Source organism: Protomyctophum bolini, assembly GCF_963924005.1.
Source record: "Protomyctophum bolini genome assembly, chromosome: 18".
In the NCBI taxonomy this organism is placed as follows: domain Eukaryota; kingdom Metazoa; phylum Chordata; class Actinopteri; order Myctophiformes; family Myctophidae; genus Protomyctophum; species Protomyctophum bolini.
This window is the reverse complement of record NC_137879.1, coordinates 15,360,194-15,378,572: the sequence shown is the minus strand read 5'-3', so window position 1 is coordinate 15,378,572 and position 18,379 is coordinate 15,360,194.

The window sequence follows — 18,379 nt, the reverse complement described above, 5'->3', positions numbered from 1 at the left end:
ATAGTATGCCGTACGATATGGGCTATAGCCCACGGTCCAAAATGATGAGAAACGAGGCTAACTTTTTTTTTCAAAATTTCAAAAAACATGGGCTATAACCCATCGTTTTTGTCATTTCGTCATTTTTTTCAAATCCTCAAAAATGATGAAAAACGGCGCGCTATAGTATGCCGTACGATATGGGCTATAGCCCACGGTCCAAAATGATGAGAAACGAGGCTAACTTTTTTTTTCAAAATTTCAAAAAACATGGGCTATAACCCATCGTTTTTGTCATTTCGTCATTTTTTTCAAATCCTCAAAAATGATGAAAAACGGCGCGCTATAGTATGCCGTACGATATGGGCTATAGCCCACGGTCCAAAATGATGAGAAACGAGGCTAACTTTTTTTTTCAAAATTTCAAAAAACATGGGCTATAACCCATCGTTTTTGTCATTTCGTCATTTTTTTCAAATCCTCAAAAATGATGAAAAACAGCGCGCTATAGTATGCCGTACGATATGGGCTATAGCCCACGGTCCAAAATGATGAGAAACGAGGCTAACTTTTTTTTTCAAAATTTCAAAAAACATGGGCTATAACCCATCGTTTTTGTCATTTCGTCATTTTTTTTAAATCCCCAAAAATGATGAAAAACGGCGCGCTATAGTATGCCGTACGATATGGGCTATAGCCCACAGTCCAAAATGATGAGAAACGAGGCTAACTTTTTTTTTCAAAATTTCAAAAAACATGGGCTATAACCCATCGTTTTTGTCATTTCGTCATTTTTTTCAAATCCTCAAAAATGATGAAAACGGCGCGCTATAGTATGCCGTACGATATGGGCTATAGCCCACGGTCCAAAATGATGAGAAACGAGGCTAACTTTTTTTTTCAAAATTTCAAAAAACATGGGCTATAACCCATCGTTTTTGTCATTTCGTCATTTTTTTCAAATCCTCAAAAATGATGAAAAACGGCGCGCTATAGTATGCCGTACGATATGGGCTATAGCCCACGGTCCAAAATGATGAGAAACGAGGCTAACTTTTTTTTTCAAAATTTCAAAAAACATGGGCTATAACCCATCGTTTTTGTCATTTCGTCATTTTTTTCAAATCCTCAAAAATGATGAAAAACGGCGCGCTATAGTATGCCGTACGATATGGGCTATAGCCCACGGTCCAAAATGATGAGAAACGAGGCTAACTTTTTTTCAAAATTTCAAAAAACATGGGCTATAACCCATCGTTTTTGTCATTTCGTCATTTTTTTCAATCCTCAAAAATGATGAAAAACGGCGCGCTATAGTATGCCGTACGATATGGGCTATAGCCCACGGTCCAAAATGATGAGAAACGAGGCTAACTTTTTTTTTCAAAATTTCAAAAAACATGGGCTATAACCATCGTTTTTGTCATTTCGTCATTTTTTTCAAATCCTCAAAAATGATGAAAAACGGCGCGCTATAGTATGCCGTACGATATGGGCTATAGCCCACAGGTCCAAAATGATGAGAAACGAGGCTAACTTTTTTTTTCAAAATTTCAAAAAACATGGGCTATAACCCATCGTTTTTGTCATTTCGTCATTTTTTTCAAATCCTCAAAAATGATGAAAAACGGCGCGCTATAGTATGCCGTACGATATGGGCTATAGCCCACGGTCCAAAATGATGAGAAACGAGGCTAACTTTTTTTTTCAAAATTTCAAAAAACATGGGCTATAACCCATCGTTTTTGTCATTTCGTCATTTTTTTCAAATCCTCAAAAATGATGAAAAACGGCGCGCTATAGTATGCCGTACGATATGGGCTATAGCCCACGGTCCAAAATGATGAGAAACGAGGCTAACTTTTTTTTTCAAAATTTCAAAAAACATGGGCTATAACCCATCGTTTTTGTCATTTCGTCATTTTTTTCAAATCCTCAAAAATGATGAAAAACGGCGCGCTATAGTATGCCGTACGATATGGGCTATAGCCCACGGTCCAAAATGATGAGAAACGAGGCTAACTTTTTTTTCAAAATTTCAAAAAACATGGGCTATAACCCATCGTTTTTGTCATTTCGTCATTTTTTTCAAATCCTCAAAAATGATGAAAAACGGCGCGCTATAGTATGCCGTACGATATGGGCTATAGCCCACGGTCCAAAATGATGAGAAACGAGGCTAACTTTTTTTTTCAAAATTTCAAAAACATGGGCTATAACCCATCGTTTTTGTCATTTCGTCATTTTTTTCAAATCCTCAAAAATGATGAAAAACGGCGCAAGCTATAGTATGCCGTACGATATGGGCTATAGCCCACGGTCCAAAATGATGAGAAACGAGGCTAACTTTTTTTTTCAAAATTTCAAAAAACATGGGCTATAACCCATCGTTTTTGTCATTTCGTCATTTTTTTCAAATCCTCAAAATGATGAAAAACGGCGCGCTATAGTATGCCGTACGATATGGGCTATAGCCCACGGTCCAAAATGATGAGAAACGAGGCTAACTTTTTTTCTCAAAATTTCAAAAAACATGGGCTATAACCCATCGTTTTTGTCATTTCGTCATTTTTTTCAAATCCTCAAAATGATGAAAAACGGCGCGCTATAGTATGCCGTACGATATGGGCTATAGCCCACGGTCCAAAATGATGAGAAACGAGGCTAACTTTTTTTTCAAAATTTCAAAAAACATGGGCTATAACCCATCGTTTTTGTCATTTCGTCATTTTTTTCAAATCCTCAAAAATGATGAAAAACGGCGCGCTATAGTATGCCGTACGATATGGGCTATAGCCCACGGTCCAAAATGATGAGAAACGAGGCTAACTTTTTTTTTCAAAATTTCAAAAAACATGGGCTATAACCCATCGTTTTTGTCATTTCGTCATTTTTTTCAAATCCTCAAAAATGATGAAAAACGGCGCGCTATAGTATGCCGTACGATATGGGCTATAGCCCACGGTCCAAAATGATGAGAAACGAGGCTAACTTTTTTTTCAAAATTTCAAAAAACATGGGCTATAACCCATCGTTTTTGTCATTTCGTCATTTTTTTCAAATCCTCAAAAATGATGAAAAACGGCGCGCTATAGTATGCCGTACGATATGGGCTATAGCCCACGGTCCAAAATGATGAGAAACGAGGCTAACTTTTTTTTCAAAATTTCAAAAAACATGGGCTATAACCCATCGTTTTTGTCATTTCGTCATTTTTTTCAAATCCTCAAAAATGATGAAAAACGGCGCGCTATAGTATGCCGTACGATATGGGCTATAGCCCACGGTCCAAAATGATGAGAAACGAGGCTAACTTTTTTTTTCAAAATTTCAAAAAACATGGGCTATAACCCATCGTTTTTGTCATTTCGTCATTTTTTTCAAATCCTCAAAAATGATGAAAAACGGCGCGCTATAGTATGCCGTACGATATGGGCTATAGCCCACGGTCCAAAATGATGAGAAACGAGGCTAACTTTTTTTTTCAAATTTCAAAAAACATGGGCTATAACCCATCGTTTTTGTCATTTCGTCATTTTTTTCAAATCCTCAAAAATGATGAAAAACGGCGCGCTATAGTATGCCGTACGATATGGGCTATAGCCCACGGTCCAAATGATGAGAAACGAGGCTAACTTTTTTTTTCAAATTTCAAAAAACATGGGCTATAACCCATCGTTTTTGTCATTTCGTCATTTTTTTCAAATCCTCAAAAATGATGAAAAACGGCGCGCTATAGTATGCCGTACGATATGGGCTATAGCCCACGGTCCAAAATGATGAGAAACGAGGCTAACTTTTTTTTCAAAATTTCAAAAAACATGGGCTATAACCCATCGTTTTTGTCATTTCGTCATTTTTTCAAATCCTCAAAAATGATGAAAAACGGCGCGCTATAGTATGCCGTACGATATGGGCTATAGCCCACGGTCCAAAATGATGAGAAACGAGGCTAACTTTTTTTTTCAAAATTTCAAAAAACATGGGCTATAACCCATCGTTTTTGTCATTTCGTCATTTTTTTCAAATCCTCAAAAATGATGAAAAACGGCGCGCTATAGTATGCCGTACGATATGGGCTATAGCCCACGGTCCAAAATGATGAGAAACGAGGCTAACTTTTTTTTCAAAATTTCAAAAAACATGGGCTATAACCCATCGTTTTTGTCATTTCGTCATTTTTTTCAAATCCTCAAAATGATGAAAAACGGCGCGCTATAGTATGCCGTACGATATGGGCTATAGCCCACGGTCCAAAATGATGAGAAACGAGGCTAACTTTTTTTTTCAAAATTTCAAAAAACATGGGCTATAACCCATCGTTTTTGTCATTTCGTCATTTTTTTCAAATCCTCAAAAATGATGAAAAACGGCGCGCTATAGTATGCCGTACGATATGGGCTATAGCCCACGGTCCAAAATGATGAGAAACGAGGCTAACTTTTTTTTCAAAATTTCAAAAAACATGGGCTATAACCCATCGTTTTTGTCATTTCGTCATTTTTTTCAAATCCTCAAAAATGATGAAAAACGGCGCGCTATAGTATGCCGTACGATATGGGCTATAGCCCACGGTCCAAAATGATGAGAAACGAGGCTAACTTTTTTTTTCAAAATTTCAAAAACATGGGCTATAACCCATCGTTTTTGTCATTTCGTCATTTTTTTCAAATCCTCAAAAATGATGAAAAACGGCGCGCTATAGTATGCCGTACGATATGGGCTATAGCCCACGGTCCAAAATGATGAGAAACGAGGCTAACTTTTTTTTCAAAATTTCAAAAAACATGGGCTATAACCCATCGTTTTTGTCATTTCGTCATTTTTTTCAAATCCTCAAAAATGATGAAAAACGGCGCGCTATAGTATGCCGTACGATATGGGCTATAGCCCACGGTCCAAAATGATGAGAAACGAGGCTAACTTTTTTTTCAAAATTTCAAAAAACATGGGCTATAACCCATCGTTTTTGTCATTTCGTCATTTTTTTCAAATCCTCAAAAATGATGAAAAACGGCGCGCTATAGTATGCCGTACGATATGGGCTATAGCCCACGGTCCAAAATGATGAGAAACGAGGCTAACTTTTTTTTTCAAAATTTCAAAAAACATGGGCTATAACCCATCGTTTTTGTCATTTCGTCATTTTTTTCAAATCCTCAAAAATGATGAAAAACGGCGCGCTATAGTATGCCGTACGATATGGGCTATAGCCCACGGTCCAAAATGATGAGAAACGAGGCTAACTTTTTTTTCAAAATTTCAAAAAACATGGGCTATAACCCATCGTTTTTGTCATTTCGTCATTTTTTTCAAATCCTCAAAAATGATGAAAAACGGCGCGCTATAGTATGCCGTACGATATGGGCTATAGCCCACGGTCCAAAATGATGAGAAACGAGGCTAACTTTTTTTTTCAAAATTTCAAAAAACATGGGCTATAACCCATCGTTTTTGTCATTTCGTCATTTTTTTCAAATCCTCAAAAATGATGAAAAACGGCGCGCTATAGTATGCCGTACGATATGGGCTATAGCCCACGGTCCAAAATGATGAGAAACGAGGCTAACTTTTTTTTCAAAATTTCAAAAAACATGGGCTATAACCCATCGTTTTTGTCATTTCGTCATTTTTTTCAAATCCTCAAAATGATGAAAAACGGCGCGCTATAGTATGCCGTACGATATGGGCTATAGCCCACGGTCCAAAATGATGAGAAACGAGGCTAACTTTTTTTTTCAAAATTTCAAAAAACATGGGCTATAACCCATCGTTTTTGTCATTTCGTCATTTTTTTCAAATCCTCAAAAATGATGAAAAACGGCGCGCTATAGTATGCCGTACGATATGGGCTATAGCCCACGGTCCAAAATGATGAGAAACGAGGCTAACTTTTTTTTTCAAAATTTCAAAAAACATGGGCTATAACCCATCGTTTTTGTCATTTCGTCATTTTTTTCAAATCCCCAAAAATGATGAAAAACGGCGCGCTATAGTATGCCGTACGATATGGGCTATAGCCCACAGTCCAAAATGATGAGAAACGAGGCTAACTTTTTTTTTCAAAATTTCAAAAAACATGGGCTATAACCCATCGTTTTTGTCATTTCGTCATTTTTTTCAAATCCTCAAAAATGATGAAAAACGGCGCGCTATAGTATGCCGTACGATATGGGCTATAGCCCACGGTCCAAAATGATGAGAAACGAGGCTAACTTTTTTTTTTCAAAATTTCAAAAAACATGGGCTATAACCCATCGTTTTTGTCATTTCGTCATTTTTTTCAAATCCTCAAAAATGATGAAAAACGGCGCGCTATAGTATGCCGTACGATATGGGCTATAGCCCACGGTCCAAAATGATGAGAAACGAGGCTAACTTTTTTTTTCAAAATTTCAAAAAACATGGGCTATAACCCATCGTTTTTGTCATTTCGTCATTTTTTTCAAATCCTCAAAAATGATGAAAACGGCGCGCTATAGTATGCCGTACGATATGGGCTATAGCCCACGGTCCAAAATGATGAGAAACGAGGCTAACTTTTTTTTTCAAAATTTCAAAAAACATGGCTATAACCCATCGTTTTTGTCATTTCGTCATTTTTTTCAAATCCTCAAAAATGATGAAAAACGGCGCGCTATAGTATGCCGTACGATATGGGCTATAGCCCACGGTCCAAAATGATGAGAAACGAGGCTAACTTTTTTTTTCAAAATTTCAAAAAACATGGGCTATAACCCATCGTTTTTGTCATTTCGTCATTTTTTTCAAATCCTCAAAAATGATGAAAAACGGCGCGCTATAGTATGCCGTACGATATGGGCTATAGCCCACGGTCCAAAATGATGAGAAACGAGGCTAACTTTTTTTTTCAAAATTTCAAAAAACATGGGCTATAACCCATCGTTTTTGTCATTTCGTCATTTTTTTCAAATCCTCAAAAATGATGAAAAACGGCGCGCTATAGTATGCCGTACGATATGGGCTATAGCCCACGGTCCAAAATGATGAGAAACGAGGCTAACTTTTTTTTTCAAAATTTCAAAAAACATGGGCTATAACCCATCGTTTTTTGTCATTTCGTCATTTTTTTCAAATCCTCAAAAATGATGAAAAACGGCGCGCTATAGTATGCCGTACGATATGGGCTATAGCCCACGGTCCAAAATGATGAGAAACGAGGCTAACTTTTTTTTTCAAAATTTCAAAAAACATGGGCTATAACCCATCGTTTTTGTCATTTCGTCATTTTTTCAAATCCTCAAAAATGATGAAAAACGGCGCGCTATAGTATGCCGTACGATATGGGCTATAGCCCACGGTCCAAAATGATGAGAAACGAGGCTAACTTTTTTTTTCAAAATTTCAAAAAACATGGGCTATAACCCATCGTTTTTGTCATTTCGTCATTTTTTTCAAATCCTCAAAAATGATGAAAAACGGCGCGCTATAGTATGCCGTACGATATGGGCTATAGCCCACGGTCCAAAATGATGAGAAACGAGGCTAACTTTTTTTTTTCAAAATTTCAAAAAACATGGGCTATAACCCATCGTTTTTGTCATTTCGTCATTTTTTTCAAATCCTCAAAAATGATGAAAAACAGGCGCGCTATAGTATGCCGTACGATATGGGCTATAGCCCACGGTCCAAAATGATGAGAAACGAGGCTAACTTTTTTTTTCAAAATTTCAAAAAACATGGGCTATAACCCATCGTTTTTGTCATTTCGTCATTTTTTTCAAATCCTCAAAAATGATGAAAAACGGCGCGCTATAGTATGCCGTACGATATGGGCTATAGCCCACGGTCCAAAATGATGAGAAACGAGGCTAACTTTTTTTTTCAAAATTTCAAAAAACATGGGCTATAACCCATCGTTTTTGTCATTTCGTCATTTTTTTCAAATCCTCAAAAATGATGAAAAACGGCGCGCTATAGTATGCCGTACGATATGGGCTATAGCCCACGGTCCAAAATGATGAGAAACGAGGCTAACTTTTTTTTTCAAAATTTCAAAAAACATGGGCTATAACCCATCGTTTTTGTCATTTCGTCATTTTTTTCAAATCCTCAAAAATGATGAAAAACGGCGCGCAATAGTATGCCGTACGATATGGGCTATAGCCCACGGTCCAAAATGATGAGAAACGAGGCTAACTTTTTTTTCAAAATTTCAAAAAACATGGGCTATAACCCATCGTTTTTGTCATTTCGTCATTTTTTTCAAATCCTCAAAAATGATGAAAAACGGCGCGCTATAGTATGCCGTACGATATGGGCTATAGCCCACTGGTCCAAAATGATGAGAAACGAGGCTAACTTTTTTTTTCAAAATTTCAAAAAACATGGGCTATAACCCATCGTTTTTGTCATTTCGTCATTTTTTTTCAAATCCTCAAAAATGATGAAAAACGGCGCGCTATAGTATGCCGTACGATATGGGCTATAGCCCACGGTCCAAAATGATGAGAAACGAGGCTAACTTTTTTTTTCAAAATTTCAAAAAACATGGGCTATAACCCATCGTTTTTGTCATTTCGTCATTTTTTCAAATCCTCAAAAATGATGAAAAACGGCGCGCTATAGTATGCCGTACGATATGGGCTATAGCCCACGGTCCAAAATGATGAGAAACGAGGCTAACTTTTTTTTTCAAAATTTCAAAAAACATGGGCTATAACCCATCGTTTTTGTCATTTCGTCATTTTTTTCAAATCCTCAAAAATGATGAAAAACGGCGCGCTATAGTATGCCGTACGATATGGGCTATAGCCCACGGTCCAAAATGATGAGAAACGAGGCTAACTTTTTTTTTCAAAATTTCAAAAAACATGGGCTATAACCCATCGTTTTTGTCATTTCGTCATTTTTTTCAAATCCTCAAAAATGATGAAAAACGGCGCGCTATAGTATGCCGTACGATATGGGCTATAGCCCACGGTCCAAAATGATGAGAAACGAGGCTAACTTTTTTTTCCAAAATTTCAAAAAACATGGGCTATAACCCATCGTTTTTGTCATTTCGTCATTTTTTTCAAATCCTCAAAAATGATGAAAAACGGCGCGCTATAGTATGCCGTACGATATGGGCTATAGCCCACGGTCCAAAATGATGAGAAACGAGGCTAACTTTTTTTTTCAAAATTTCAAAAAACATGGGCTATAACCCATCGTTTTTGTCATTTCGTCATTTTTTTCAAATCCTCAAAAATGATGAAAAACGGCGCGCTATAGTATGCCGTACGATATGGGCTATAGCCCACGGTCCAAAATGATGAGAAACGAGGCTAACTTTTTTTTTCAAAATTTCAAAAAACATGGGCTATAACCCATCGTTTTTGTCATTTCGTCATTTTTTTCAAATCCTCAAAAATGATGAAAAACGGCGCGCTATAGTATGCCGTACGATATGGGCTATAGCCCACGGTCCAAAATGATGAGAAACGAGGCTAACTTTTTTTTCAAAATTTCAAAAAACATGGGCTATAACCCATCGTTTTTGTCATTTCGTCATTTTTTTCAAATCCTCAAAAATGATGAAAAACGGCGCGCTATAGTATGCCGTACGATATGGGCTATAGCCCACGGTCCAAAATGATGAGAAACGAGGCTAACTTTTTTTTCAAAATTTCAAAAAACATGGGCTATAACCTATCGTTTTTGTCATTTCGTCATTTTTTTCAAATCCTCAAAAATGATGAAAAACGGCGCGCTATAGTATGCCGTACGATATGGGCTATAGCCCACGGTCCAAAATGATGAGAAACGAGGCTAACTTTTTTTTCAAAATTTCAAAAAACATGGGCTATAACCCATCGTTTTTGTCATTTCGTCATTTTTTTCAAATCCTCAAAAATGATGAAAAACGGCGCGCTATAGTATGCCGTACGATATGGGCTATAGCCCACGGTCCAAAATGATGAGAAACGAGGCTAACTTTTTTTTTCAAAATTTCAAAAAACATGGGCTATAACCCATCGTTTTTGTCATTTCGTCATTTTTTTCAAATCCTCAAAAATGATGAAAAACGGCGCGCTATAGTATGCCGTACGATATGGGCTATAGCCCACGGTCCAAAATGATGAGAAACGAGGCTAACTTTTTTTTCAAAATTTCAAAAAACATGGGCTATAACCCATCGTTTTTGTCATTTCGTCATTTTTTTCAAATCCTCAAAAATGATGAAAAACGGCGCGCTATAGTATGCCGTACGATATGGGCTATAGCCCACGGTCCAAAATGATGAGAAACGAGGCTAACTTTTTTTTTCAAAATTTCAAAAAACATGGGCTATAACCCATCGTTTTTGTCATTTCGTCATTTTTTTCAAATCCTCAAAAATGATGAAAAACGGCGCGCTATAGTATGCCGTACGATATGGGCTATAGCCCACGGTCCAAAATGATGAGAAACGAGGCTAACTTTTTTTTTCAAAATTTCAAAAAACATGGGCTATAACCCATCGTTTTTGTCATTTCGTCATTTTTTTCAAATCCTCAAAAATGATGAAAAACGGCGCGCTATAGTATGCCGTACGATATGGGCTATAGCCCACGGTCCAAAATGATGAGAAACGAGGCTAACTTTTTTTTTCAAAATTTCAAAAAACATGGGCTATAACCCATCGTTTTTGTCATTTCGTCATTTTTTTCAAATCCTCAAAAATGATGAAAAACGGCGCGCTATAGTATGCCGTACGATATGGGCTATAGCCCACGGTCCAAAATGATGAGAAACGAGGCTAACTTTTTTTTCAAAATTTCAAAAAACATGGGCTATAACCCATCGTTTTTGTCATTTCGTCATTTTTTTCAAATCCTCAAAAATGATGAAAAACGGCGCGCTATAGTATGCCGTACGATATGGGCTATAGCCCACGGTCCAAAATAATGAGAAACGAGGCTAACTTTTTTTTTCAAAATTTCAAAAAACATGGGCTATAACCCATCGTTTTTGTCATTTCGTCATTTTTTTCAAATCCCCAAAAATGATGAAAAACGGCGCGCTATAGTATGCCGTACGATATGGGCTATAGCCCACGGTCCAAAATGATGAGAAACGAGGCTAACTTTTTTTTTCAAAATTTCAAAAAACATGGGCTATAACCCATCGGTTTTGTCATTTCGTCATTTTTTTCAAATCCTCAAAAATGATGAAAAACGGCGCGCTATAGTATGCCATACGATAGCCCACGGTCCAAAATGATGAGAAACGAGGCTAACTTTTTTTTTCAAAATTTCAAAAAACATGGGCTATAACCCATCGTTTTTTCATATTTTCATTATTTTCAAATCCTCAAAAACGATGAAAAGCGGCGTGCTATAGTATGCCGTACGATATGGGCTATAGCCCATGGTCCAAAATGATGAGAAATGAGGATAACTGAAATTGTCGTAGTGGTTAAGATGTTGGCTTTCCACGTGGGAGACCAGGGTTCGATTCCCGGCTGTTACACTATCATACAAAAGAAGACCTCAACAGCGCTAAGAAAGATCTGATTAATATGATGCTGTGTTATTTAAACTTTACTAACTAAAAAGGCTAACGAACAAAAGATCACTTCAAAATTACCAGGAGACTTTCCCTGAGAGTGTCTGACTGATGGTGCAGTGGTCTAATCATCAGGGTTTCAGTACAGACATTCCATGTTCAAGGCCTGTTCCTCCTACAGCTCAATGCTGCAGTCATTTGAACTTTTCAAGGCTAGAATAAAAAATAAAAACTCAAATGCACCCGGAGACATCTGCTGAATGCCCAAAGGTGCCGTGGCGTAATGGTGTGGAGCGCTTGGCCCGATGCCTCTGCTACAGTCAGTTGGCCGGTTCAAGTCCCATGTCATGACATCAAGGTGCTGGAGGACCATCGGGAGTTCCTCCTACAGCTCAATGCTGCAGTAATTTGAACTTTTCAAGGCTAGAATAAAAAAAAAACTCAAAAGCACCCGGAGACATCTGCTGAATGCCCAAAGGTGCCGTGGCGTAATGGTGTGGAGCGCTTGGCCAGATGCATCTGCTACAGTCAGTTGGCCGGTTCAAGTCCCATGTCATGACATCAAGGAGCTGGAGGACCATCGGGAGTTCCTCCTACAGCTCAATCCTGCAGTAATTTGAACTTTTCAAGGCTAGAATAAAAAAAAAACTCAAAAGCACCCGGAGACATCTGCTGAATGCCCAAAGGTGCCGTGGCGTAATGGTGTGGAGCGCTTGGCCCTATGCATCTGCTACAGTCAGTTGGCCGGTTCAAGTCCCATGTCATGACATCAAGGTGCTGGAGGACCATCGGGAGTTCCTCCTACAGCTCAATCCTGCAGTAATTTGAACTTTTCAAGGCTAGAATAAAAAAAAAACTCAAAAGCACCCGGAGACATCTGCTGAATGCCCAAAGGTGCCGTGGCGTAATGGTGTGGAGCGCTTGGCCCGATGCATCTGCTACAGTCAGTTGGCCGGTTCAAGTCCCATGTCATGACATCAAGGAGCTGGAGGACCATCGGGAGTTCCTCCTACAGCTCAATGCTGCAGTAATTTGAACTTTTCAAGGCTAGAATAAAAAAAAAACTCAAAAGCACCCGGAGACATCTGCTGAATGCCCAAAGGTGCCGTGGCGTAATGGTGTGGAGCGCTTGGCCCGATGCATCTGCTACAGTCAGTTGGCCGGTTCAAGTCCCATGTCATGACATCAAGGTGCTGGAGGACCATCGGGAGTTCCTCCTACAGCTCAATGCTGCAGTAATTTGAACTTTTCAAGGCTAGAATAAAAAAAAAACTCAAAAGCACCCGGAGACATCTGCTGAATGCCCAAAGGTGCCGTGGCGTAATGGTGTGGAGCGCTTGGCCCGTTGCCTCTGCTACAGTCAGTTGGCCGGTTCAAGTCCCATGTCATGACATCAAGGTGCTGGAGGACCATCGGGAGACGGTGCTCTCTCCCCCTGTTTCCTGAAAAGTAGCATTTGGGGGTTATGTTTGAAAGAACCCTGTCCACCTAAAGTTTTACAGATAAGAATTAGGTCAAACTTTTAAAAATAAATAGCAATGCATTTTGGCCCATCATCTGACAGAATAGTCTGTGACTATATGAATTTGACAATGAAAAACTGCAAATTGCGGAAATTGCGGAAATTGCGGAAATTGCGGAAATTGGAAATTGCGGAAATTGAGGAAATTGCAAATTGCGGAAATTGAAAATTGCGGAAATTGCGGAAATTGGAAATTGGAAATTGCGGAAATTGCGGAAATTGCAAATTGGGGAAATTGGAAATTGCGGAAATTGAGGAAATTGCAAATTGCGGAAATTGAAAATTGCGGAAATTGAAAATTGCGGAAATTGCGGAAATTGCAAATTGCGGAAATTGCAAATTTGGGAAATTGGAAATTGCGGAAATTGCGGAAATTGCAAATTGCGGAAATTGCAAATTGCAAATTGCGGAAATTGCAAATTTGGGAAATTGAGGTGGCCCAAAACTTGGTTGGAAAGTCCCTCTTTTATGTCTGGCTTCCAGGCCAGTTGGAAAATGGCACAATGAGAGGTGGTACATTTTCATGGTAAAAGATTAGCTGGACAGGGTTCTTTCAGACATAAGCCCCAACCGTTACATCTCAGGAAACAGGGGGAGAGAGCACCGTCTCCCGATGGTCCTCCAGCACCTTGATGTCATGACATGGGACTTGAACCGGCCAACTGACTGTAGCAGAGGCAACGGGCCAAGCGCTCCACACCATTACGCCACGGCACCTTTGGGCATTCAGCAGATGTCTCCGGGTGCTTTTGAGTTTTTATTTTTTATTCTAGCCTTGAAAAGTTCAAATTACTGCAGCATTGAGCTGTAGGAGGAACTCCCGATGGTCCTCCAGCACCTTGATGTCATGACATGGGACTTGAACCGGCCAACTGACTGTAGCAGAGGCAACGGGCCAAGCGCTCCACACCATTACACCACGGCACCTTTGGGCATTCAGCAGATGTCTCCGGGTGCTTTTGAGTTTTTATTTTTTATTCTAGCCTTGAAAAGTTCAAATTACTGCAGCATTGAGCTGTAGGAGGAACTCCCGATGGTCCTCCAGCACCTTGATGTCATGACATGGGACTTGAACCGGCCAACTGACTGTAGCAGAGGCATCGGGCCAAGCGCTCCACACCATTACGCCACGGCACCTTTGGGCATTCAGCAGATGTCTCCGGGTGCTTTTGAGTTTTTATTTTTTATTCTAGCCTTGAAAAGTTCAAATTACTGCAGCATTGAGCTGTAGGAGGAACTCCCGATGGTCCTCCAGCACCTTGATGTCATGACATGGGACTTGAACCGGCCAACTGACTGTAGCAGAGGCATCGGGCCAAGCGCTCCACACCATTACGCCACGGCACCTTTGGGCATTCAGCAGATGTCTCCGGGTGCTTTTGAGTTTTTATTTTTTATTCTAGCCTTGAAAGGTTCAAATTACTGCAGCATTGAGCTGTAGGAGGAACAGGCCTTGAACATGGAATGTCTGTACTGAAACCCTGATGATTAGACCACTGCACCATCAGTCAGACACTCTCAGGCAAAGTCTCCTGGTAATTTTGAAGTGATCTTTTATTCGTTAGCCTTCAGTTAGTAAAGTTTAAATAACACAGCATCATATTAATCAGATCTTTCTTAGCGCTGTTGAGGTCTTCTTTTGTATGATAGTGTAACAGCCGGGAATCGAACCCTGGTCTCCCACGTGGAAAGCCAACATCTTAACCACTACGACAATTTCAGTTATCCTCATTTCTCATCATTTTGGACCATGGGCCCATATCGTACGGCATACTATAGCACGCCGCTTTTCGTCGTTTTTGAGGATTTGAAAATAATGAAAATATGAAAATAACGATGGGTTATAGCCCATGTCTCATTTAACCAGCCTTTTAGAATTTAGATGGACAGTGAAAATGTTCTTCAGGAGACTAGAACCCTGACTAGAACGATATGGGCTATAGCCCATGGTCCAAAATGATGAGAAACGAGGATACGTTTTTTTTTTCAAAATTTCAAAAAACATGGGCTATAACCCATGGTTTTTGTCATTTCGTCATTTTTTTCAAATCCTCAAAAATGATGAAAAACGGCGCGCTATAGTATGCCGTACGATATGGGCTATAGCCCACGGTCCAAAATGATGAGAAACGAGGCTAACTTTTTTTTTCAAAATTTCAAAAAACATGGGCTATAACCCATCGTTTTTGTCATTTCGTCATTTTTTTCAAATCCTCAAAAATGATGAAAAACGGCGCGCTATAGTATGCCGTACGATATGGGCTATAGCCCACGGTCCAAAATGATGAGAAACGAGGCTAACTTTTTTTTTCAAAATTTCAAAAAACATGGGCTATAACCCATCGTTTTTGTCATTTCGTCATTTTTTTCAAATCCTCAAAAATGATGAAAAACGGCGCGCTATAGTATGCCGTACGATATGGGCTATAGCCCACGGTCCAAAATGATGAGAAACGAGGCTAACTTTTTTTTTCAAAATTTCAAAAAACATGGGCTATAACCCATCGTTTTTGTCATTTCGTCATTTTTTTCAAATCCTCAAAAATGATGAAAAACGGCGCGCTATAGTATGCCGTACGATATGGGCTATAGCCCACGGTCCAAAATGATGAGAAACGAGGCTAACTTTTTTTTTCAAAATTTCAAAAAACATGGGCTATAACCCATCGTTTTTGTCATTTCGTCATTTTTTTCAAATCCTCAAAAATGATGAAAAACGGCGCGCTATAGTATGCCGTACGATATGGGCTATAGCCCACGGTCCAAAATGATGAGAAACGAGGCTAACTTTTTTTTTCAAAATTTCAAAAAACATGGGCTATAACCCATCGTTTTTGTCATTTTGTCATTTTTTTCAAATCCTCAAAAATGATGAAAAACGGCGCGCTATAGTTTGCCGTACGATATGGGCTATAGCCCACGGTCCAAAATGATGAGAAACGAGGCTAACTTTTTTTTTCAAAATTTCAAAAAACATGGGCTATAACCCATCGTTTTTGTCATTTCGTCATTTTTTTCAAATCCTCAAAAATGATGAAAAACGGCGCGCTATAGTATGCCGTACGATATGGGCTATAGCCCACGGTCCAAAATGATGAGAAACGAGGCTAACTTTTTTTTTCAAAATTTCAAAAAACATGGGCTATAACCCATCGTTTTTGTCATTTCGTCATTTTTTTCAAATCCTCAAAAATGATGAAAAACGGCGCGCTATAGTATGCCGTACGATATGCGCTATAGCCCACGGTCCAAAATGATGAGAAACGAGGCTAACTTTTTTTTTTCAAAATTTCAAAAAACATGGGTGTGATAAAGACATGTTCTCTTGAGCCACACATGCATAATTGTATTTCATTTTCTGTTTATCAAACCCTCATTTCACACTCAATATTCCCACCTGTCAGTCAATGGTCATTATCACACACTGTTTGCTAACTATGCCGGCTAAAGTTAGCAATCAGTGGGTCTTGGCTTATTTACAGTTTTATATACATATTTCATTTCATTTCATAATCATTTGGACAGACAATTGGTTGCTCAACATACATTTATTTCTTTCACAGTCAAACAGTTTAAGTTACCATTACTATGTTGTCAAACACCCACTACTCACACCATCCTCATTTCCTGGTCACAAAAGAGGCACTACTGCATCCACTGCTCCTTTTATAGGGGGAGGGTTGAATTGGGTTGCACCATGTTGCAGGGGTGCCGGGTTCTGGCAATACATATTCTTTAATATGTTTGCAACGGTACGGGTTATTTAAAACCTGGTGTGTTAATCATTTTGGATTGACAATTATACTGTACATGTTTGGAAATGTTTCTGTGTTATATGTTCACTAGTAAATGTTAGTGAATGTTTTGGGGAAAGCTGTCTCTAGACAGGTGGTACGGGCCACTAGGGAGAGGCCTGAGTTATACTGCAGGTAGTCAGTCCATGGGGAGACATGGGAGGGAGAGTGGGCCTAATGCAGGAAGCTCTGCCCTAAGACAGTGTTAGGACTGTTAACGTCCAGACTGGGTGATTGACTTTAAGCATAGATCATGTAAGTTTGTTATTTTCATTTTTGGAGTTATATTTTTATTTTTGTACAAGAAGTATTTTTTCTGAGGCATTTTTTGGAACATTATTTTTGGAATTTATTTACAAAATAAATCTTTGGCAATAATGGAGAATTCTTGGTATGTCATTTTTCTGTGCACCTAGCCCTCATCCAACGGACTTATTTACAATGGGCTATAACCCATCGTTTTTGTCATTTCGTCATTTTTTTCAAATCCTCAAAAATGATGAAAAACGGCGCGCTATAGTATGCCGTACGATATGGGCTATAGCCCACGGTCCAAAATGATGAGAAACGAGGCTAACTTTTTTTTTCAAAATTTCAAAAAACATGGGCTATAACCCATCGTTTTTGTCATTTCGTCATTTTTTTCAAATCCTCAAAAATGATGAAAAACGGCGCGCTATAGTATGCCGTACGATATGGGCTATAGCCCACGGTCCAAAATGATGAGAAATGAGGCTAACTTTTTTTTTCAAAATTTCAAAAAACATAGGCTATAACCCATCGTTTTTGTCATTTCGTCATTTTTTTCAAATCCTCAAAAATGATGAAAAACGGCGCGCTATAGTATGCCGTACGATATGGGCTATAGCCCACGGTCCAAAATGATGAGAAACGAGGCTAACTTTTTTTTTCAAAATTTCAAAAAACATGGTCTATAACCCATCGTTTTTGTCATTTCGTCATTTTTTTCAAATCCTCAAAAATGATGAAAAACGGCGCGCTATAGTATGCCGTACGATATGGGCTATAGCCCACGGTCCAAAATGATGAGAAACGAGGCTAACTTTTTTTTTCAAAATTTCAAAAAACATGGGCTATAACCCATCGTTTTTGTCATTTCGTCATTTTTTTCAAATCCTCAAAAATGATGAAAAACGGCGCGCTATAGTATGCCGTACGATATGGGCTATAGCCCACGGTCCAAAATGATGAGAAACGAGGCTAACTTTTTTTTTCAAAATTTCAAAAAACATGGGCTATAACCCATCGTTTTTGTCATTTCGTCATTTTTTTCAAATCCTCAAAAATGATGAAAAACGGCGCGCTATAGTATGCCGTACGATATGGGCTATAGCCCACGGTCCAAAATGATGAGAAACGAGGCTAACTTTTTTTTTCAAAATTTCAAAAAACATGGGCTATAACCCATCGTTTTTGTCATTTCGTCATTTTTTTCAAATCCTCAAAAATGATGAAAAACGGCGCGCTATAGTATGCCGTACGATATGGGCTATAGCCCACGGTCCAAAATGATGAGAAATGAGGCTAACTTTTTTTTTCAAAATTTCAAAAAACATAGGCTATAACCCAT